The sequence below is a fragment of the Anarhichas minor genome, unplaced genomic scaffold (assembly GCF_050575085.1).
Source record: "Anarhichas minor isolate MPS153535 unplaced genomic scaffold, ASM5057508v1 ptg000025l, whole genome shotgun sequence".
NCBI lineage: Eukaryota > Metazoa > Chordata > Actinopteri > Perciformes > Anarhichadidae > Anarhichas > Anarhichas minor.
This window is the reverse complement of record NW_027466471.1, coordinates 1657374-1678452: the sequence shown is the minus strand read 5'-3', so window position 1 is coordinate 1678452 and position 21079 is coordinate 1657374. Positions and strand designations below refer to the sequence as shown.

Sequence of the window (21079 nt, the reverse complement as noted above, 5' to 3'; positions counted from 1 at the left end):
TTTTCACTTGTTCTGTTGACTGTAACATGATATTGTAAAAGAAAGCTTAGCAATGCTTTGTACGTTAAGGAGCAGGCATTTGACAAAATACTGCACGACTACTGCAACAGCAGCATTTGTAAGCCTCTACATTATCAACCAGTGTAATCTTACCATGTGTTTGTATACAGTTGGCCTATATGTTGCTGGATTCATTGTTTGTATGAAGTCTCTCAAAACAATTTCTTTACTTGTCACTTCCCAAATCCTCTGCTGAGCTTACTAAAATCCTTAAGTTAGCCTGAAACGGTTTCTGTGTCTTGTTAGCTTCTTTGTCATCGGTACCGTTGTATGCCTTCTATGTCCTATTCCCTGCACAGATAACATACTAGCGGATGCCAAATATGAAACTGTCTACCAAAACTGCGTAGTTTTCTACGGCATAGTGGTTCCATGGTGTAATGGTTAGCACTCTGGACTTTGACTCCAGTGATCTGAGTTCAAATCTCAGTGGAACCTGATTTTAAGCTAGAGTAAAGGTCAAAAAACGCAACCTTTCCACATCTCAGCAAAAGTTGGACTGGCCAGCTTCAAGTGAGACCGGAGAGGACTGTCTTGACCTTCACCGGAGTAATCTAAGAATGAAGTAGTATTGACAGGGACATTGACACTTAAATCATGGATGCACACTTTGTATTGTGTCTTGTAATCACCATAAAAAAAGAAGTTTGACTGAGATTTCAACTCAGGTTCTTGCCGTTAGAGTCTAAAGTGTTCGTCATCAAGGGACCCGTATACTCCATCAGAGGTTGTTGTTGGATGGTCGACCAGCTTTGGAAACCCCATCCACACACAGCTTTCCGATGTCAGATGGGGGCTGTGTCCAACCATTTGTGTGTTAAAAAAACACAAGGGGCTGTGTTAGTGGGGTCAACGGCAATGAATACTGATTCAAGATGTCGTGTTTGCGGAACATATTAATGCACTTAAAGGCTCATTAGATGGCAAAACAAAGCAAATTTAGGTTTTTTTCAGTCAGGATGGCCGAGTGGTCCAAGGCGCTGCGTTCAGGTCGCAGTCTCCACTGGAGGCGTGGGTTCGAATCCCACTTCTGACAGCAGTTATTTTTCACTTGTTCTGTTGACTGTAACATGATATTGTAAAAGAAAGCTTAGCAATGCTTTGTACGTTAAGGAGCAGGCATTTGACAAAATACTGCACGACTACTGCAACAGCAGCATTTGTAAGCCTCTACATTATCAACCAGTGTAATCTTACCATGTGTTTGTATACAGTTGGCCTATATGTTGCTGGATTCATTGTTTGTATGAAGTCTCTCAAAACAATTTCTTTACTTGTCACTTCCCAAATCCTCTGCTGAGCTTACTAAAATCCTTAAATTAGCCTGAAACGGTTTCTGTGTCTTGTTAGCTTCTTTGTCATCGGTACCGTTGTATGCCTTCTATGTCCTATTCCCTGCACAGTTAACATACTAGCGGATGCCAAATATGAAACTGTCTACCAAAACTGCGTAGTTTTCTACGGCATAGTGGTTCCATGGTGTAATGGTTAGCACTCTGGACTTTGACTCCAGTGATCTGAGTTCAAATCTCAGTGGAACCTGATTTTAAGCTAGAGTAAAGGTCAAAAAACGCAACCTTTCCACATCTCAGCAAAAGTTGGACTGGCCAGCTTCAAGTGAGACCGGAGAGGACTGTCTTGACCTTCACCGGAGTAATCTAAGAATGAAGTAGTATTGACAGGGACATTGACACTTAAATCATGGATGCACACTTTGTATTGTGTCTTGTAATCACCATAAAAAAAGAAGTTTGACTGAGATTTCAACTCAGGTTCTTGCCGTTAGAGTCTAAAGTGTTTGTCATCAAGGGACCCGTATACTCCATCAGAGGTTGTTGTTGGATGGTCGACCAGCTTTGGAAAGCCCATCCACACACAGCTTTCCGATGTCAGATGGGGGCTGTGTCCAACCATTTGTGTGTTAAAAAAACACAAGGGGCTGTGTTAGTGGGGTCAACGGCAATGAATACTGATTCAAGATGTCGTGTTTGCGGAACATATTAATGCACTTAAAGGCTCATTAGATGGCAAAACAAAGCAAATTTAGGTTTTTTTCAGTCAGGATGGCCGAGCGGTCCAAGGCGCTGCGTTCAGGTCGCAGTCTCCACTGGAGGCGTGGGTTCGAATCCCACTTCTGACAGCAGTTATTGTTCACTTGTTCTGTTGACTGTAACATGATATTGTAAAAGAAAGCTTAGCAATGCTTTGTACGTTAAGGAGCAGGCATTTGACAAAATACTGCACGACTACTGCAACAGCAGCATTTGTAAGCCTCTACATTATCAACCAGTGTAATCTTACCATGTGTTTGTATACAGTTGGCCTATATGTTGCTGGATTCATTGTTTGTATGAAGTCTCTCAAAACAATTTCTTTACTTGTCACTTCCCAAATCCTCTGCTGAGCTTACTAAAATCCTTAAGTTAGCCTGAAACGGTTTCTGTGTCTTGTTAGCTTCTTTGTCATCGGTACCGTTGTATGCCTTCTATGTCCTATTCCCTGCACAGATAACATACTAGCGGATGCCAAATATGAAACTGTCTACCAAAACTGCGTAGTTTTCTACGGCATAGTGGTTCCATGGTGTAATGGTTAGCACTCTGGACTTTGACTCCAGTGATCTGAGTTCAAATCTCAGTGGAACCTGATTTTAAGCTAGAGTAAAGGTCAAAAAACACAACCTTTCCACATCTCAGCAAAAGTTGGACTGGCCAGCTTCAAGTGAGACCGGAGAGGACTGTCTTGACCTTCACCGGAGTAATCTAAGAATGAAGTAGTATTGACAGGGACATTGACACTTAAATCATGGATGCACACTTTGTATTGTGTCTTGTAATCACCATAAAAAAAGAAGTTTGACTGAGATTTCAACTCAGGTTCTTGCCGTTAGAGTCTAAAGTGTTCGTCATCAAGGGACCCGTATACTCCATCAGAGGTTGTTGTTGGATGGTCGACCAGCTTTGGAAAGCCCATCCACACACAGCTTTCCGATGTCAGATGGGGGCTGTGTCCAACCATTTGTGTGTTAAAAAAACACAAGGGGCTGTGTTAGTGGGGTCAACGGCAATGAATACTGATTCAAGATGTCGTGTTTGCGGAACATATTAATGCACTTAAAGGCTCATTAGATGGCAAAACAAAGCAAATTTAGGTTTTTTTCAGTCAGGATGGCAGAGCGGTCCAAGGCGCTGCGTTCAGGTCGCAGTCTCCACTGGAGGCGTGGGTTCGAATCCCACTTCTGACAGCAGTTATTTTTCACTTGTTCTGTTGACTGTAACATGATATTGTAAAAGAAAGCTTAGCAATGCTTTGTACGTTAAGGAGCAGGCATTTGACAAAATACTGCACGACTACTGCAACAGCAGCATTTGTAAGCCTCTACATTATCAACCAGTGTAATCTTACCATGTGTTTGTATACAGTTGGCCTATATGTTGCTGGATTCATTGTTTGTATGAAGTCTCTCAAAACAATTTCTTTACTTGTCACTTCCCAAATCCTCTGCTGAGCTTACTAAAATCCTTAAGTTAGCCTGAAACGGTTTCTGTGTCTTGTTAGCTTCTTTGTCATCGGTACCGTTGTATGCCTTCTATGTCCTATTCCCTGCACAGATAACATACTAGCGGATGCCAAATATGAAACTGTCTACCAAAACTGCGTAGTTTTCTACGGCATAGTGGTTCCATGGTGTAATGGTTAGCACTCTGGACTTTGACTCCAGTGATCTGAGTTCAAATCTCAGTGGAACCTGATTTTAAGCTAGAGTAAAGGTCAAAAAACGCAAACTTTCCACATCTCAGCAAAAGTTGGACTGGCCAGCTTCAAGTGAGACCGGAGAGGACTGTCTTGACCTTCACCGGAGTAATCTAAGAATGAAGTAGTATTGACAGGGACATTGACACTTAAATCATGGATGCACACTTTGTATTGTGTCTTGTAATCACCATAAAAAAAGAAGTTTGACTGAGATTTCAACTCAGGTTCTTGCCGTTAGAGTCTAAAGTGTTCGTCATCAAGGGACCCGTATACTCCATCAGAGGTTGTTGTTGGATGGTCGACCAGCTTTGGAAACCCCATCCACACACAGCTTTCCGATGTCAGATGGGGGCTGTGTCCAACCATTTGTGTGTTAAAAAAACACAAGGGGCTGTGTTAGTGGGGTCAACGGCAATGAATACTGATTCAAGATGTCGTGTTTGCGGAACATATTAATGCACTTAAAGGCTCATTAGATGGCAAAACAAAGCAAATTTAGGTTTTTTTCAGTCAGGATGGCCGAGTGGTCCAAGGCGCTGCGTTCAGGTCGCAGTCTCCACTGGAGGCGTGGGTTCGAATCCCACTTCTGACAGCAGTTATTTTTCACTTGTTCTGTTGACTGTAACATGATATTGTAAAAGAAAGCTTAGCAATGCTTTGTACGTTAAGGAGCAGGCATTTGACAAAATACTGCACGACTACTGCAACAGCAGCATTTGTAAGCCTCTACATTATCAACCAGTGTAATCTTACCATGTGTTTGTATACAGTTGGCCTATATGTTGCTGGATTCATTGTTTGTATGAAGTCTCTCAAAACAATTTCTTTACTTGTCACTTCCCAAATCCTCTGCTGAGCTTACTAAAATCCTTAAATTAGCCTGAAACGGTTTCTGTGTCTTGTTAGCTTCTTTGTCATCGGTACCGTTGTATGCCTTCTATGTCCTATTCCCTGCACAGTTAACATACTAGCGGATGCCAAATATGAAACTGTCTACCAAAACTGCGTAGTTTTCTACGGCATAGTGGTTCCATGGTGTAATGGTTAGCACTCTGGACTTTGACTCCAGTGATCTGAGTTCAAATCTCAGTGGAACCTGATTTTAAGCTAGAGTAAAGGTCAAAAAACGCAACCTTTCCACATCTCAGCAAAAGTTGGACTGGCCAGCTTCAAGTGAGACCGGAGAGGACTGTCTTGACCTTCACCTGAGTAATCTAAGAATGAAGTAGTATTGACAGGGACATTGACACTTAAATCATGGATGCACACTTTGTATTGTGTCTTGTAATCACCATAAAAAAAGAAGTTTGACTGAGATTTCAACTCAGGTTCTTGCCGTTAGAGTCTAAAGTGTTTGTCATCAAGGGACCCGTATACTCCATCAGAGGTTGTTGTTGGATGGTCGACCAGCTTTGGAAAGCCCATCCACACACAGCTTTCCGATGTCAGATGGGGGCTGTGTCCAACCATTTGTGTGTTAAAAAAACACAAGGGGCTGTGTTAGTGGGGTCAACGGCAATGAATACTGATTCAAGATGTCGTGTTTGCGGAACATATTAATGCACTTAAAGGCTCATTAGATGGCAAAACAAAGCAAATTTAGGTTTTTTTCAGTCAGGATGGCCGAGCGGTCAAAGGCGCTGCGTTCAGGTCGCAGTCTCCACTGGAGGCGTGGGTTCGAATCCCACTTCTGACAGCAGTTATTGTTCACTTGTTCTGTTGACTGTAACATGATATTGTAAAAGAAAGCTTAGCAATGCTTTGTACGTTAAGGAGCAGGCATTTGACAAAATACTGCACGACTACTGCAACAGCAGCATTTGTAAGCCTCTACATTATCAACCAGTGTAATCTTACCATGTGTTTGTATACAGTTGGCCTATATGTTGCTGGATTCATTGTTTGTATGAAGTCTCTCAAAACAATTTCTTTACTTGTCACTTCCCAAATCCTCTGCTGAGCTTACTAAAATCCTTAAGTTAGCCTGAAACGGTTTCTGTGTCTTGTTAGCTTCTTTGTCATCGGTACCGTTGTATGCCTTCTATGTCCTATTCCCTGCACAGATAACATACTAGCGGATGCCAAATATGAAACTGTCTACCAAAACTGCGTAGTTTTCTACGGCATAGTGGTTCCATGGTGTAATGGTTAGCACTCTGGACTTTGACTCCAGTGATCTGAGTTCAAATCTCAGTGGAACCTGATTTTAAGCTAGAGTAAAGGTCAAAAAACACAACCTTTCCACATCTCAGCAAAAGTTGGACTGGCCAGCTTCAAGTGAGACCGGAGAGGACTGTCTTGACCTTCACCGGAGTAATCTAAGAATGAAGTAGTATTGACAGGGACATTGACACTTAAATCATGGATGCACACTTTGTATTGTGTCTTGTAATCACCATAAAAAAAGAAGTTTGACTGAGATTTCAACTCAGGTTCTTGCCGTTAGAGTCTAAAGTGTTCGTCATCAAGGGACCCGTATACTCCATCAGAGGTTGTTGTTGGATGGTCGACCAGCTTTGGAAAGCCCATCCACACACAGCTTTCCGATGTCAGATGGGGGCTGTGTCCAACCATTTGTGTGTTAAAAAAACACAAGGGGCTGTGTTAGTGGGGTCAACGGCAATGAATACTGATTCAAGATGTCGTGTTTGCGGAACATATTAATGCACTTAAAGGCTCATTAGATGGCAAAACAAAGCAAATTTAGGTTTTTTTCAGTCAGGATGGCAGAGCGGTCCAAGGCGCTGCGTTCAGGTCGCAGTCTCCACTGGAGGCGTGGGTTCGAATCCCACTTCTGACAGCAGTTATTTTTCACTTGTTCTGTTGACTGTAACATGATATTGTAAAAGAAAGCTTAGCAATGCTTTGTACGTTAAGGAGCAGGCATTTGACAAAATACTGCACGACTACTGCAACAGCAGCATTTGTAAGCCTCTACATTATCAACCAGTGTAATCTTACCATGTGTTTGTATACAGTTGGCCTATATGTTGCTGGATTCATTGTTTGTATGAAGTCTCTCAAAACAATTTCTTTACTTGTCACTTCCCAAATCCTCTGCTGAGCTTACTAAAATCCTTAAGTTAGCCTGAAACGGTTTCTGTGTCTTGTTAGCTTCTTTGTCATCGGTACCGTTGTATGCCTTCTATGTCCTATTCCCTGCACAGATAACATACTAGCGGATGCCAAATATGAAACTGTCTACCAAAACTGCGTAGTTTTCTACGGCATAGTGGTTCCAAGGTGTAATGGTTAGCACTCTGGACTTTGACTCCAGTGATCTGAGTTCAAATCTCAGTGGAACCTGATTTTAAGCTAGAGTAAAGGTCAAAAAACGCAACCTTTCCACATCTCAGCAAAAGTTGGACTGGCCAGCTTCAAGTGAGACCGGAGAGGACTGTCTTGACCTTCACCGGAGTAATCTAAGAATGAAGTAGTATTGACAGGGACATTGACACTTAAATCATGGATGCACACTTTGTATTGTGTCTTGTAATCACCATAAAAAAAGAAGTTTGACTGAGATTTCAACTCAGGTTCTTGCCGTTAGAGTCTAAAGTGTTCGTCATCAAGGGACCCGTATACTCCATCAGAGGTTGTTGTTGGATGGTCGACCAGCTTTGGAAAGCCCATCCACACACAGCTTTCCGATGTCAGATGGGGGCTGTGTCCAACCATTTGTGTGTTAAAAAAACACAAGGGGCTGTGTTAGTGGGGTCAACGGCAATGAATACTGATTCAAGATGTCGTGTTTGCGGAACATATTAATGCACTTAAAGGCTCATTAGATGGCAAAACAAAGCAAATTTAGGTTTTTTTCAGTCAGGATGGCCGAGCGGTCCAAGGCGCTGCGTTCAGGTCGCAGTCTCCACTGGAGGCGTGGGTTCGAATCCCACTTCTGACAGCAGTTATTTTTCACTTGTTCTATTGACTGTAACATGATATTGTAAAAGAAAGCTTAGCAATGCTTTGTACGTTAAGGAGCAGGCATTTGACAAAATACTGCACGACTACTGCAACAGCAGCATTTGTAAGCCTCTACATTATCAACCAGTGTAATCTTACCATGTGTTTGTATACAGTTGGCCTATATGTTGCTGGATTCATTGTTTGTATGAAGTCTCTCAAAACAATTTCTTTACTTGTCACTTCCCAAATCCTCTGCTGAGCTTACTAAAATCCTTAAGTTAGCCTGAAACGGTTTCTGTGTCTTGTTAGCTTCTTTGTCATCGGTACCGTTGTATGCCTTCTATGTCCTATTCCCTGCACAGATAACATACTAGCGGATGCCAAATATGAAACTGTCTACCAAAACTGCGTAGTTTTCTACAGCATAGTGGTTCCAATGGTTAGCACTCTGGACTTTGACTCCAGTGATCTGAGTTCAAATCTCAGTGGAACCTGATTTTAAGCTAGAGTAAAGGTCAAAAAACGCAACCTTTCCACATCTCAGCAAAAGTTGGACTGGCCAGCTTCAAGTGAGACCGGAGAGGACTGTCTTGACCTTCACCGGAGTAATCTAAGAATGAAGTAGTATTGACAGGGACATTGACACTTAAATCATGGATGCACACTTTGTATTGTGTCTTGTAATCACCATAAAAAAAGAAGTTTGACTGAGATTTCAACTCAGGTTCTTGCCGTTAGAGTCTAAAGTGTTCGTCATCAAGGGACCCGTATACTCCATCAGAGGTTGTTGTTGGATGGTCGACCAGCTTTGGAAAGCCCATCCACACACAGCTTTCCGATGTCAGATGGGGGCTGTGTCCAACCATTTGTGTGTTAAAAAAACACAAGGGGCTGTGTTAGTGGGGTCAACGGCAATGAATACTGATTCAAGATGTCGTGTTTGCGGAACATATTAATGCACTTAAAGGCTCATTAGATGGCAAAACAAAGCAAATTTAGGTTTTTTTCAGTCAGGATGGCCGAGCGGTCCAAGGCGCTGCGTTCAGGTCGCAGTCTCCACTGGAGGCGTGGGTTCGAATCCCACTTCTGACAGCAGTTATTTTTCACTTGTTCTATTGACTGTAACATGATATTGTAAAAGAAAGCTTAGCAATGCTTTGTACGTTAAGGAGCAGGCATTTGACAAAATACTGCACGACTACTGCAACAGCAGCATTTGTAAGCCTCTACATTATCAACCAGTGTAATCTTACCATGTGTTTGTATACAGTTGGCCTATATGTTGCTGGATTCATTGTTTGTATGAAGTCTCTCAAAACAATTTCTTTACTTGTCACTTCCCAAATCCTCTGCTGAGCTTACTAAAATCCTTAAGTTAGCCTGAAACGGTTTCTGTGTCTTGTTAGCTTCTTTGTCATCGGTACCGTTGTATGCCTTCTATGTCCTATTCCCTGCACAGATAACATACTAGCGGATGCCAAATATGAAACTGTCTACCAAAACTGCGTAGTTTTCTACAGCATAGTGGTTCCAATGGTTAGCACTCTGGACTTTGACTCCAGTGATCTGAGTTCAAATCTCAGTGGAACCTGATTTTAAGCTAGAGTAAAGGTCAAAAAACGCAACCTTTCCACATCTCAGCAAAAGTTGGACTGGCCAGCTTCAAGTGAGACCGGAGAGGACTGTCTTGACCTTCACCGGAGTAATCTAAGAATGAAGTAGTATTGACAGGGACATTGACACTTAAATCATGGATGCACACTTTGTATTGTGTCTTGTAATCACCATAAAAAAAGAAGTTTGACTGAGATTTCAACTCAGGTTCTTGCCGTTAGAGTCTAAAGTGTTCGTCATCAAGGGACCCGTATACTCCATCAGAGGTTGTTGTTGGATGGTCGACCAGCTTTGGAAAGCCCATCCACACACAGCTTTCCGATGTCAGATGGGGGCTGTGTCCAACCATTTGTGTGTTAAAAAAACACAAGGGGCTGTGTTAGTGGGGTCAACGGCAATGAATACTGATTCAAGATGTCGTGTTTGCGGAACATATTAATGCACTTAAAGGCTCATTAGATGGCAAAACAAAGCAAATTTAGGTTTTTTTCAGTCAGGATGGCCGAGCGGTCCAAGGCGCTGCGTTCAGGTCGCAGTCTCCACTGGAGGCGTGGGTTCGAATCCCACTTCTGACAGCAGTTATTTTTCACTTGTTCTATTGACTGTAACATGATATTGTAAAAGAAAGCTTAGCAATGCTTTGTACGTTAAGGAGCAGGCATTTGACAAAATACTGCACGACTACTGCAACAGCAGCATTTGTAAGCCTCTACATTATCAACCAGTGTAATCTTACCATGTGTTTGTATACAGTTGGCCTATATGTTGCTGGATTCATTGTTTGTATGAAGTCTCTCAAAACAATTTCTTTACTTGTCACTTCCCAAATCCTCTGCTGAGCTTACTAAAATCCTTAAGTTAGCCTGAAACGGTTTCTGTGTCTTGTTAGCTTCTTTGTCATCGGTACCGTTGTATGCCTTCTATGTCCTATTCCCTGCACAGATAACATACTAGCGGATGCCAAATATGAAACTGTCTACCAAAACTGCGTAGTTTTCTACAGCATAGTGGTTCCAATGGTTAGCACTCTGGACTTTGACTCCAGTGATCTGAGTTCAAATCTCAGTGGAACCTGATTTTAAGCTAGAGTAAAGGTCAAAAAACGCAACCTTTCCACATCTCAGCAAAAGTTGGACTGGCCAGCTTCAAGTGAGACCGGAGAGGACTGTCTTGACCTTCACCGGAGTAATCTAAGAATGAAGTAGTATTGACATTGACACTTAAATCATGGATGCACACTTTGTATTGTGTCTTGTAATCACCATAAAAAAAGAAGTTTGACTGAGATTTCAACTCAGGTTCTTGCCGTTAGAGTCTAAAGTGTTCGTCATCAAGGGACCCGTATACTCCATCAGAGGTTGTTGTTGGATGGTCGACCAGCTTTGGAAACCCCATCCACACACAGCTTTCCGATGTCAGATGGGGGCTGTGTCCAACCATTTGTGTGTTAAAAAAACACAAGGGGCTGTGTTAGTGGGGTCAACGGCAATGAATACTGATTCAAGATGTCGTGTTTGCGGAACATATTAATGCACTTAAAGGCTCATTAGATGGCAAAACAAAGCAAATTTAGGTTTTTTTCAGTCAGGATGGCCGAGCGGTCCAAGGCGCTGCGTTCAGGTCGCAGTCTCCACTGGAGGCGTGGGTTCGAATCCCACTTCTGACAGCAGTTATTTTTCACTTGTTCTGTTGACTGTAACATGATATTGTAAAAGAAAGCTTAGCAATGCTTTGTACGTTAAGGAGCAGGCATTTGACAAAATACTGCACGACTACTGCAACAGCAGCATTTGTAAGCCTCTACATTATCAACCAGTGTAATCTTACCATGTGTTTGTATACAGTTGGCCTATATGTTGCTGGATTCATTGTTTGTATGAAGTCTCTCAAAACAATTTCTTTACTTGTCACTTCCCAAATCCTCTGCTGAGCTTACTAAAATCCTTAAGTTAGCCTGAAACGGTTTCTGTGTCTTGTTAGCTTCTTTGTCATCGGTACCGTTGTATGCCTTCTATGTCCTATTCCCTGCACAGATAACATACTAGCGGATGCCAAATATGAAACTGTCTACCAAAACTGCGTAGTTTTCTACAGCATAGTGGTTCCAATGGTTAGCACTCTGGACTTTGACTCCAGTGATCTGAGTTCAAATCTCAGTGGAACCTGATTTTAAGCTAGAGTAAAGGTCAAAAAACGCAACCTTTCCACATCTCAGCAAAAGTTGGACTGGCCAGCTTCAAGTGAGACCGGAGAGGACTGTCTTGACCTTCACCGGAGTAATCTAAGAATGAAGTAGTATTGACAGGGACATTGACACTTAAATCATGGATGCACACTTTGTATTGTGTCTTGTAATCACCATAAAAAAAGAAGTTTGACTGAGATTTCAACTCAGGTTCTTGCCGTTAGAGTCTAAAGTGTTTGTCATCAAGGGACCCGTATACTCCATCAGAGGTTGTTGTTGGATGGTCGACCAGCTTTGGAAAGCCCATCCACACACAGCTTTCCGATGTCAGATGGGGGCTGTGTCCAACCATTTGTGTGTTAAAAAAACACAAGGGGCTGTGTTAGTGGGGTCAACGGCAATGAATACTGATTCAAGATGTCGTGTTTGCGGAACATATTAATGCACTTAAAGGCTCATTAGATGGCAAAACAAAGCAAATTTAGGTTTTTTTCAGTCAGGATGGCCGAGCGGTCCAAGGCGCTGCGTTCAGGTCGCAGTCTCCACTGGAGGCGTGGGTTCGAATCCCACTTCTGACAGCAGTTATTGTTCACTTGTTCTGTTGACTGTAACATGATATTGTAAAAGAAAGCTTAGCAATGCTTTGTACGTTAAGGAGCAGGCATTTGACAAAATACTGCACAACTACTGCAACAGCAGCATTTGTAAGCCTCTACATTATCAACCAGTGTAATCTTACCATGTGTTTGTATACAGTTGGCCTATATGTTGCTGGATTCATTGTTTGTATGAAGTCTCTCAAAACAATTTCTTTACTTGTCACTTCCCAAATCCTCTGCTGAGCTTACTAAAATCCTTAAGTTAGCCTGAAACGGTTTCTGTGTCTTGTTAGCTTCTTTGTCATCGGTACCGTTGTATGCCTTCTATGTCCTATTCCCTGCACAGATAACATACTAGCGGATGCCAAATATGAAACTGTCTACCAAAACTGCGTAGTTTTCTACGGCATAGTGGTTCCATGGTGTAATGGTTAGCACTCTGGACTTTGACTCCAGTGATCTGAGTTCAAATCTCAGTGGAACCTGATTTTAAGCTAGAGTAAAGGTCAAAAAACGCAACCTTTCCACATCTCAGCAAAAGTTGGACTGGCCAGCTTCAAGTGAGACCGGAGAGGACTGTCTTGACCTTCACCGGAGTAATCTAAGAATGAAGTAGTATTGACAGGGACATTGACACTTAAATCATGGATGCACACTTTGTATTGTGTCTTGTAATCACCATAAAAAAAGAAGTTTGACTGAGATTTCAACTCAGGTTCTTGCCGTTAGAGTCTAAAGTGTTCGTCATCAAGGGACCCGTATACTCCATCAGAGGTTGTTGTTGGATGGTCGACCAGCTTTGGAAACCCCATCCACACACAGCTTTCCGATGTCAGATGGGGGCTGTGTCCAACCATTTGTGTGTTAAAAAAACACAAGGGGCTGTGTTAGTGGGGTCAACGGCAATGAATACTGATTCAAGATGTCGTGTTTGCGGAACATATTAATGCACTTAAAGGCTCATTAGATGGCAAAACAAAGCAAATTTAGGTTTTTTTCAGTCAGGATGGCCGAGCGGTCCAAGGCGCTGCGTTCAGGTCGCAGTCTCCACTGGAGGCGTGGGTTCGAATCCCACTTCTGACAGCAGTTATTTTTCACTTGTTCTATTGACTGTAACATGATATTGTAAAAGAAAGCTTAGCAATGCTTTGTACGTTAAGGAGCAGGCATTTGACAAAATACTGCACGACTACTGCAACAGCAGCATTTGTAAGCCTCTACATTATCAACCAGTGTAATCTTACCATGTGTTTGTATACAGTTGGCCTATATGTTGCTGGATTCATTGTTTGTATGAAGTCTCTCAAAACAATTTCTTTACTTGTCACTTCCCAAATCCTCTGCTGAGCTTACTAAAATCCTTAAGTTAGCCTGAAACGGTTTCTGTGTCTTGTTAGCTTCTTTGTCATCGGTACCGTTGTATGCCTTCTATGTCCTATTCCCTGCACAGATAACATACTAGCGGATGCCAAATATGAAACTGTCTACCAAAACTGCGTAGTTTTCTACAGCATAGTGGTTCCAATGGTTAGCACTCTGGACTTTGACTCCAGTGATCTGAGTTCAAATCTCAGTGGAACCTGATTTTAAGCTAGAGTAAAGGTCAAAAAACGCAACCTTTCCACATCTCAGCAAAAGTTGGACTGGCCAGCTTCAAGTGAGACCGGAGAGGACTGTCTTGACCTTCACCGGAGTAATCTAAGAATGAAGTAGTATTGACAGGGACATTGACACTTAAATCATGGATGCACACTTTGTATTGTGTCTTGTAATCACCATAAAAAAAGAAGTTTGACTGAGATTTCAACTCAGGTTCTTGCCGTTAGAGTCTAAAGTGTTCGTCATCAAGGGACCCGTATACTCCATCAGAGGTTGTTGTTGGATGGTCGACCAGCTTTGGAAACCCCATCCACACACAGCTTTCCGATGTCAGATGGGGGCTGTGTCCAACCATTTGTGTGTTAAAAAAACACAAGGGGCTGTGTTAGTGGGGTCAACGGCAATGAATACTGATTCAAGATGTCGTGTTTGCGGAACATATTAATGCACTTAAAGGCTCATTAGATGGCAAAACAAAGCAAATTTAGGTTTTTTTCAGTCAGGATGGCCGAGCGGTCCAAGGCGCTGCGTTCAGGTTGCAGTCTCCACTGGAGGCGTGGGTTCGAATCCCACTTCTGACAGCAGTTATTTTTCACTTGTTCTGTTGACTGTAACATGATATTGTAAAAGAAAGCTTAGCAATGCTTTGTACGTTAAGGAGCAGGCATTTGACAAAATACTGCACGACTACTGCAACAGCAGCATTTGTAAGCCTCTACATTATCAACCAGTGTAATCTTACCATGTGTTTGTATACAGTTGGCCTATATGTTGCTGGATTCATTGTTTGTATGAAGTCTCTCAAAACAATTTCTTTACTTGTCACTTCCCAAATCCTCTGCTGAGCTTACTAAAATCCTTAAGTTAGCCTGAAACGGTTTCTGTGTCTTGTTAGCTTCTTTGTCATCGGTACCGTTGTATGCCTTCTATGTCCTATTCCCTGCACAGATAACATACTAGCGGATGCCAAATATGAAACTGTCTACCAAAACTGCGTAGTTTTCTACAGCATAGTGGTTCCAATGGTTAGCACTCTGGACTTTGACTCCAGTGATCTGAGTTCAAATCTCAGTGGAACCTGATTTTAAGCTAGAGTAAAGGTCAAAAAACGCAACCTTTCCACATCTCAGCAAAAGTTGGACTGGCCAGCTTCAAGTGAGACCGGAGAGGACTGTCTTGACCTTCACCGGAGTAATCTAAGAATGAAGTAGTATTGACAGGGACATTGACACTTAAATCATGGATGCACACTTTGTATTGTGTCTTGTAATCACCATAAAAAAAGAAGTTTGACTGAGATTTCAACTCAGGTTCTTGCCGTTAGAGTCTAAAGTGTTCGTCATCAAGGGACCCGTATACTCCATCAGAGGTTGTTGTTGGATGGTCGACCAGCTTTGGAAACCCCATCCACACACAGCTTTCCGATGTCAGATGGGGGCTGTGTCCAACCATTTGTGTGTTAAAAAAACACAAGGGGCTGTGTTAGTGGGGTCAACGGCAATGAATACTGATTCAAGATGTCGTGTTTGCGGAACATATTAATGCACTTAAAGGCTCATTAGATGGCAAAACAAAGCAAATTTAGGTTTTTTTCAGTCAGGATGGCCGAGCGGTCCAAGGCGCTGCGTTCAGGTTGCAGTCTCCACTGGAGGCGTGGGTTCGAATCCCACTTCTGACAGCAGTTATTTTTCACTTGTTCTGTTGACTGTAACATGATATTGTAAAAGAAAGCTTAGCAATGCTTTGTACGTTAAGGAGCAGGCATTTGACAAAATACTGCACGACTACTGCAACAGCAGCATTTGTAAGCCTCTACATTATCAACCAGTGTAATCTTACCATGTGTTTGTATACAGTTGGCCTATATGTTGCTGGATTCATTGTTTGTATGAAGTCTCTCAAAACAATTTCTTTACTTGTCACTTCCCAAATCCTCTGCTGAGCTTACTAAAATCCTTAAGTTAGCCTGAAACGGTTTCTGTGTCTTGTTAGCTTCTTTGTCATCGGTACCGTTGTATGCCTTCTATGTCCTATTCCCTGCATAGATAACATACTAGCGGATGCCAAATATGAAACTGTCTACCAAAACTGCGTAGTTTTCTACGGCATAGTGGTTCCATGGTGTAATGGTTAGCACTCTGGACTTTGACTCCAGTGATCTGAGTTCAAATCTCAGTGGAACCTGATTTTAAGCTAGAGTAAAGGTCAAAAAACGCAACCTTTCCACATCTCAGCAAAAGTTGGACTGGCCAGCTTCAAGTGAGACCGGAGAGGACTCTCTTGACCTTCACCGGAGTAATCTAAGAATGAAGTAGTATTGACAGGGACATTGACACTTAAATCATGGATGCACACTTTGTATTGTGTCTTGTAATCACCATAAAAAAAGAAGTTTGACTGAGATTTCAACTCAGGTTCTTGCCGTTAGAGTCTAAAGTGTTTGTCATCAAGGGACCCGTATACTCCATCAGAGGTTGTTGTTGGATGGTCGACCAGCTTTGGAAAGCCCATCCACACACAGCTTTCCGATGTCAGATGGGGGCTGTGTCCAACCATTTGTGTGTTAAAAAAACACAAGGGGCTGTGTTAGTGGGGTCAACGGCAATGAATACTGATTCAAGATGTCGTGTTTGCGGAACATATTAATGCACTTAAAGGCTCATTAGATGGCAAAACAAAGCAAATTTAGGTTTTTTTCAGTCAGGATGGCCGAGCGGTCCAAGGCGCTGCGTTCAGGTCGCAGTCTCCACTGGAGGCGTGGGTTCGAATCCCACTTCTGACAGCAGTTATTGTTCACTTGTTCTGTTGACTGTAACATGATATTGTAAAAGAAAGCTTAGCAATGCTTTGTACGTTAAGGAGCAGGCATTTGACAAAATACTGCACGACTACTGCAACAGCAGCATTTGTAAGCCTCTACATTATCAACCAGTGTAATCTTACCATGTGTTTGTATACAGTTGGCCTATATGTTGCTGGATTCATTGTTTGTATGAAGTCTCTCAAAACAATTTCTTTACTTGTCACTTCCCAAATCCTCTGCTGAGCTTACTAAAATCCTTAAGTTAGCCTGAAACGGTTTCTGTGTCTTGTTAGCTTCTTTGTCATCGGTACCGTTGTATGCCTTCTATGTCCTATTCCCTGCACAGATAACATACTAGCGGATGCCAAATATGAAACTGTCTACCAAAACTGCGTAGTTTTCTACAGCATAGTGGTTCCAATGGTTAGCACTCTGGACTTTGACTCCAGTGATCTGAGTTCAAATCTCAGTGGAACCTGATTTTAAGCTAGAGTAAAGGTCAAAAAACGCAACCTTTCCACATCTCAGCAAAAGTTGGACTGGCCAGCTTCAAGTGAGACCGGAGAGGACTGTCTTGACCTTCACCGGAGTAATCTAAGAATGAAGTAGTATTGACAGGGACATTGACACTTAAATCATGGATGCACACTTTGTATTGTGTCTTGTAATCACCATAAAAAAAGAAGTTTGACTGAGATTTCAACTCAGGTTCTTGCCGTTAGAGTCTAAAGTGTTCGTCATCAAGGGACCCGTATACTCCATCAGAGGTTGTTGTTGGATGGTCGACCAGCTTTGGAAACCCCATCCACACACAGCTTTCCGATGTCAGATGGGGGCTGTGTCCAACCATTTGTGTGTTAAAAAAACACAAGGGGCTGTGTTAGTGGGGTCAACGGCAATGAATACTGATTCAAGATGTCGTGTTTGCGGAACATATTAATGCACTTAAAGGCTCATTAGATGGCAAAACAAAGCAAATTTAGGTTTTTTTCAGTCAGGATGGCCGAGCGGTCCAAGGCGCTGCGTTCAGGTCGCAGTCTCCACTGGAGGCGTGGGTTCGAATCCCACTTCTGACAGCAGTTATTTTTCACTTGTTCTATTGACTGTAACATGATATTGTAAAAGAAAGCTTAGCAATGCTTTGTACGTTAAGGAGCAGGCATTTGACAAAATACTGCACGACTACTGCAACAGCAGCATTTGTAAGCCTCTACATTATCAACCAGTGTAATCTTACCATGTGTTTGTATACAGTTGGCCTATATGTTGCTGGATTCATTGTTTGTATGAAGTCTCTCAAAACAATTTCTTTACTTGTCACTTCCCAAATCCTCTGCTGAGCTTACTAAAATCCTTAAGTTAGCCTGAAACGGTTTCTGTGTCTTGTTAGCTTCTTTGTCATCGGTACCGTTGTATGCCTTCTATGTCCTATTCCCTGCACAGATAACATACTAGCGGATGCCAAATATGAAACTGTCTACCAAAACTGCGTAGTTTTCTACAGCATAGTGGTTCCAATGGTTAGCACTCTGGACTTTGACTCCAGTGATCTGAGTTCAAATCTCAGTGGAACCTGATTTTAAGCTAGAGTAAAGGTCAAAAAACGCAACCTTTCCACATCTCAGCAAAAGTTGGACTGGCCAGCTTCAAGTGAGACCGGAGAGGACTGTCTTGACCTTCACCGGAGTAATCTAAGAATGAAGTAGTATTGACAGGGACATTGACACTTAAATCATGGATGCACACTTTGTATTGTGTCTTGTAATCACCATAAAAAAAGAAGTTTGACTGAGATTTCAACTCAGGTTCTTGCCGTTAGAGTCTAAAGTGTTCGTCATCAAGGGACCCGTATACTCCATCAGAGGTTGTTGTTGGATGGTCGACCAGCTTTGGAAACCCCATCCACACACAGCTTTCCGATGTCAGATGGGGGCTGTGTCCAACCATTTGTGTGTTAAAAAAACACAAGGGGCTGTGTTAGTGGGGTCAACGGCAATGAATACTGATTCAAGATGTCGTGTTTGCGGAACATATTAATGCACTTAAAGGCTCATTAGATGGCAAAACAAAGCAAATTTAGGTTTTTTTCAGTCAGGATGGCCGAGCGGTCCAAGGCGCTGCGTTCAGGTTGCAGTCTCCACTGGAGGCGTGGGTTCGAATCCCACTTCTGACAGCAGTTATTTTTCACTTGTTCTGTTGACTGTAACATGATATTGTAAAAGAAAGCTTAGCAATGCTTTGTACGTTAAGGAGCAGGCATTTGACAAAATACTGCACGACTACTGCAACAGCAGCATTTGTAAGCCTCTACATTATCAACCAGTGTAATCTTACCATGTGTTTGTATACAGTTGGCCTATATGTTGCTGGATTCATTGTTTGTATGAAGTCTCTCAAAACAATTTCTTTACTTGTCACTTCCCAAATCCTCTGCTGAGCTTACTAAAATCCTTAAGTTAGCCTGAAACGGTTTCTGTGTCTTGTTAGCTTCTTTGTCATCGGTACCGTTGTATGCCTTCTATGTCCTATTCCCTGCACAGATAACATACTAGCGGATGCCAAATATGAAACTGTCTACCAAAACTGCGTAGTTTTCTACAGCATAGTGGTTCCAATGGTTAGCACTCTGGACTTTGACTCCAGTGATCTGAGTTCAAATCTCAGTGGAACCTGATTTTAAGCTAGAGTAAAGGTCAAAAAACGCAACCTTTCCACATCTCAGCAAAAGTTGGACTGGCCAGCTTCAAGTGAGACCGGAGAGGACTGTCTTGACCTTCACCGGAGTAATCTAAGAATGAAGTAGTATTGACAGGGACATTGACACTTAAATCATGGATGCACACTTTGTATTGTGTCTTGTAATCACCATAAAAAAAGAAGTTTGACTGAGATTTCAACTCAGGTTCTTGCCGTTAGAGTCTAAAGTGTTCGTCATCAAGGGACCCGTATACTCCATCAGAGGTTGTTGTTGGATGGTCGACCAGCTTTGGAAACCCCATCCACACACAGCTTTCCGATGTCAGATGGGGGCTGTGTCCAACCATTTGTGTGTTAAAAAAACACAAGGGGCTGTGTTAGTGGGGTCAACGGCAATGAATACTGATTCAAGATGTCGTGTTTGCGGAACATATTAATGCACTTAAAGGCTCATTAGATGGCAAAACAAAGCAAATTTAGGTTTTTTTCAGTCAGGATGGCCGAGCGGTCCAAGGCGCTGCGTTCAGGTTGCAGTCTCCACTGGAGGCGTGGGTTCGAATCCCACTTCTGACAGCAGTTATTTTTCACTTGTTCTGTTGACTGTAACATGATATTGTAAAAGAAAGCTTAGCAATGCTTTGTACGTTAAGGAGCAGGCATTTGACAAAATACTGCACGACTACTGCAACAGCAGCATTTGTAAGCCTCTACATTATCAACCAGTGTAATCTTACCATGTGTTTGTATACAGTTGGCCTATATGTTGCTGGATTCATTGTTTGTATGAAGTCTCTCAAAACAATTTCTTTACTTGTCACTTCCCAAATCCTCTGCTGAGCTTACTAAAATCCTTAAGTTAGCCTGAAACGGTTTCTGTGTCTTGTTAGCTTCTTTGTCATCGGTACCGTTGTATGCCTTCTATGTCCTATTCCCTGCATAGATAACATACTAGCGGATGCCAAATATGAAACTGTCTACCAAAACTGCGTAGTTTTCTACGGCATAGTGGTTCCATGGTGTAATGGTTAGCACTCTGGACTTTGACTCCAGTGATCTGAGTTCAAATCTCAGTGGAACCTGATTTTAAGCTAGAGTAAAGGTCAAAAAACGCAACCTTTCCACATCTCAGCAAAAGTTGGACTGGCCAGCTTCAAGTGAGACCGGAGAGGACTCTCTTGACCTTCACCGGAGTAATCTAAGAATGAAGTAGTATTGACAGGGACATTGACACTTAAATCATGGATGCACACTTTGTATTGTGTCTTGTAATCACCATAAAAAAAGAAGTTTGACTGAGATTTCAACTCAGGTTCTTGCCGTTAGAGTCTAAAGTGTTCGTCATCAAGGGACCCGTATACTCCATCAGAGGTTGTTGTTGGATGGTCGACCAGCTTTGGAAACCCCATCCACACACAGCTTTCCGATGTCAGATGGGGGCTGTGTCCAACCATTTGTGTGTTAAAAAAACACAAGGGGCTGTGTTAGTGGGGTCAACGGCAATGAATACTGATTCAAGATGTCGTGTTTGCGGAACATATTAATGCACTTAAAGGCTCATTAGATGGCAAAACAAAGCAAATTTAGGTTTTTTTCAGTCAGGATGGCCGAGCGGTCCAAGGCGCTGCGTTCAGGTCGCAGTCTCCACTGGAGGCGTGGGTTCGAATCCCACTTCTGACAGCAGTTATTTTTCACTTGTTCTATTGACTGTAACATGATATTGTAAAAGAAAGCTTAGCAATGCTTTGTACGTTAAGGAGCAGGCATTTGACAAAATACTGCACGACTACTGCAACAGCAGCATTTGTAAGCCTCTACATTATCAACCAGTGTAATCTTACCATGTGTTTGTATACAGTT

At 42.4% G+C, this 21079-nt stretch overlaps 23 non-coding genes across 23 annotated transcripts; all 23 read left to right on the top strand.

The window, feature by feature from the left end:
• The first annotated feature begins 426 nt into the window (after positions 1–426).
• Positions 427–498, top strand: trnaq-uug (transfer RNA glutamine (anticodon UUG)). The gene has a single exon. It is a non-coding gene; the product is annotated as a tRNA-Gln (tRNA).
• Positions 499–1013: 515 nt separating this feature from the next.
• trnal-cag (transfer RNA leucine (anticodon CAG)) lies at positions 1014–1096 on the top strand. Its single transcript has one exon. It is a non-coding gene; the product is annotated as a tRNA-Leu (tRNA).
• Positions 1097–1530: 434 nt separating this feature from the next.
• On the top strand, positions 1531–1602 carry trnaq-uug (transfer RNA glutamine (anticodon UUG)). Its single transcript has one exon. It is a non-coding gene; the product is annotated as a tRNA-Gln (tRNA).
• Positions 1603–2117: 515 nt separating this feature from the next.
• trnal-cag (transfer RNA leucine (anticodon CAG)) lies at positions 2118–2200 on the top strand. The gene has a single exon. It is a non-coding gene; the product is annotated as a tRNA-Leu (tRNA).
• Positions 2201–2634: 434 nt separating this feature from the next.
• trnaq-uug (transfer RNA glutamine (anticodon UUG)) lies at positions 2635–2706 on the top strand. Its single transcript has one exon. It is a non-coding gene; the product is annotated as a tRNA-Gln (tRNA).
• A 1032-nt stretch (positions 2707–3738) lies between these two features.
• Positions 3739–3810, top strand: trnaq-uug (transfer RNA glutamine (anticodon UUG)). Its single transcript has one exon. It is a non-coding gene; the product is annotated as a tRNA-Gln (tRNA).
• Positions 3811–4325: 515 nt separating this feature from the next.
• Positions 4326–4408, top strand: trnal-cag (transfer RNA leucine (anticodon CAG)). Its single transcript has one exon. It is a non-coding gene; the product is annotated as a tRNA-Leu (tRNA).
• Positions 4409–4842: 434 nt separating this feature from the next.
• On the top strand, positions 4843–4914 carry trnaq-uug (transfer RNA glutamine (anticodon UUG)). The gene has a single exon. It is a non-coding gene; the product is annotated as a tRNA-Gln (tRNA).
• A 515-nt stretch (positions 4915–5429) lies between these two features.
• On the top strand, positions 5430–5512 carry trnal-cag (transfer RNA leucine (anticodon CAG)). Its single transcript has one exon. It is a non-coding gene; the product is annotated as a tRNA-Leu (tRNA).
• Positions 5513–5946: 434 nt separating this feature from the next.
• trnaq-uug (transfer RNA glutamine (anticodon UUG)) lies at positions 5947–6018 on the top strand. The gene has a single exon. It is a non-coding gene; the product is annotated as a tRNA-Gln (tRNA).
• Positions 6019–7050: 1032 nt separating this feature from the next.
• trnaq-uug (transfer RNA glutamine (anticodon UUG)) lies at positions 7051–7122 on the top strand. Its single transcript has one exon. It is a non-coding gene; the product is annotated as a tRNA-Gln (tRNA).
• A 515-nt stretch (positions 7123–7637) lies between these two features.
• trnal-cag (transfer RNA leucine (anticodon CAG)) lies at positions 7638–7720 on the top strand. Its single transcript has one exon. It is a non-coding gene; the product is annotated as a tRNA-Leu (tRNA).
• Positions 7721–8734: 1014 nt separating this feature from the next.
• trnal-cag (transfer RNA leucine (anticodon CAG)) lies at positions 8735–8817 on the top strand. Its single transcript has one exon. It is a non-coding gene; the product is annotated as a tRNA-Leu (tRNA).
• Positions 8818–9831: 1014 nt separating this feature from the next.
• Positions 9832–9914, top strand: trnal-cag (transfer RNA leucine (anticodon CAG)). The gene has a single exon. It is a non-coding gene; the product is annotated as a tRNA-Leu (tRNA).
• A 1008-nt stretch (positions 9915–10922) lies between these two features.
• On the top strand, positions 10923–11005 carry trnal-cag (transfer RNA leucine (anticodon CAG)). The gene has a single exon. It is a non-coding gene; the product is annotated as a tRNA-Leu (tRNA).
• Positions 11006–12019: 1014 nt separating this feature from the next.
• Positions 12020–12102, top strand: trnal-cag (transfer RNA leucine (anticodon CAG)). Its single transcript has one exon. It is a non-coding gene; the product is annotated as a tRNA-Leu (tRNA).
• Positions 12103–12536: 434 nt separating this feature from the next.
• Positions 12537–12608, top strand: trnaq-uug (transfer RNA glutamine (anticodon UUG)). Its single transcript has one exon. It is a non-coding gene; the product is annotated as a tRNA-Gln (tRNA).
• Positions 12609–13123: 515 nt separating this feature from the next.
• trnal-cag (transfer RNA leucine (anticodon CAG)) lies at positions 13124–13206 on the top strand. Its single transcript has one exon. It is a non-coding gene; the product is annotated as a tRNA-Leu (tRNA).
• A 2628-nt stretch (positions 13207–15834) lies between these two features.
• On the top strand, positions 15835–15906 carry trnaq-uug (transfer RNA glutamine (anticodon UUG)). Its single transcript has one exon. It is a non-coding gene; the product is annotated as a tRNA-Gln (tRNA).
• Positions 15907–16421: 515 nt separating this feature from the next.
• On the top strand, positions 16422–16504 carry trnal-cag (transfer RNA leucine (anticodon CAG)). The gene has a single exon. It is a non-coding gene; the product is annotated as a tRNA-Leu (tRNA).
• Positions 16505–17518: 1014 nt separating this feature from the next.
• Positions 17519–17601, top strand: trnal-cag (transfer RNA leucine (anticodon CAG)). The gene has a single exon. It is a non-coding gene; the product is annotated as a tRNA-Leu (tRNA).
• Positions 17602–20229: 2628 nt separating this feature from the next.
• On the top strand, positions 20230–20301 carry trnaq-uug (transfer RNA glutamine (anticodon UUG)). Its single transcript has one exon. It is a non-coding gene; the product is annotated as a tRNA-Gln (tRNA).
• A 515-nt stretch (positions 20302–20816) lies between these two features.
• Positions 20817–20899, top strand: trnal-cag (transfer RNA leucine (anticodon CAG)). The gene has a single exon. It is a non-coding gene; the product is annotated as a tRNA-Leu (tRNA).
• Positions 20900–21079: the final 180 nt, after the last annotated feature.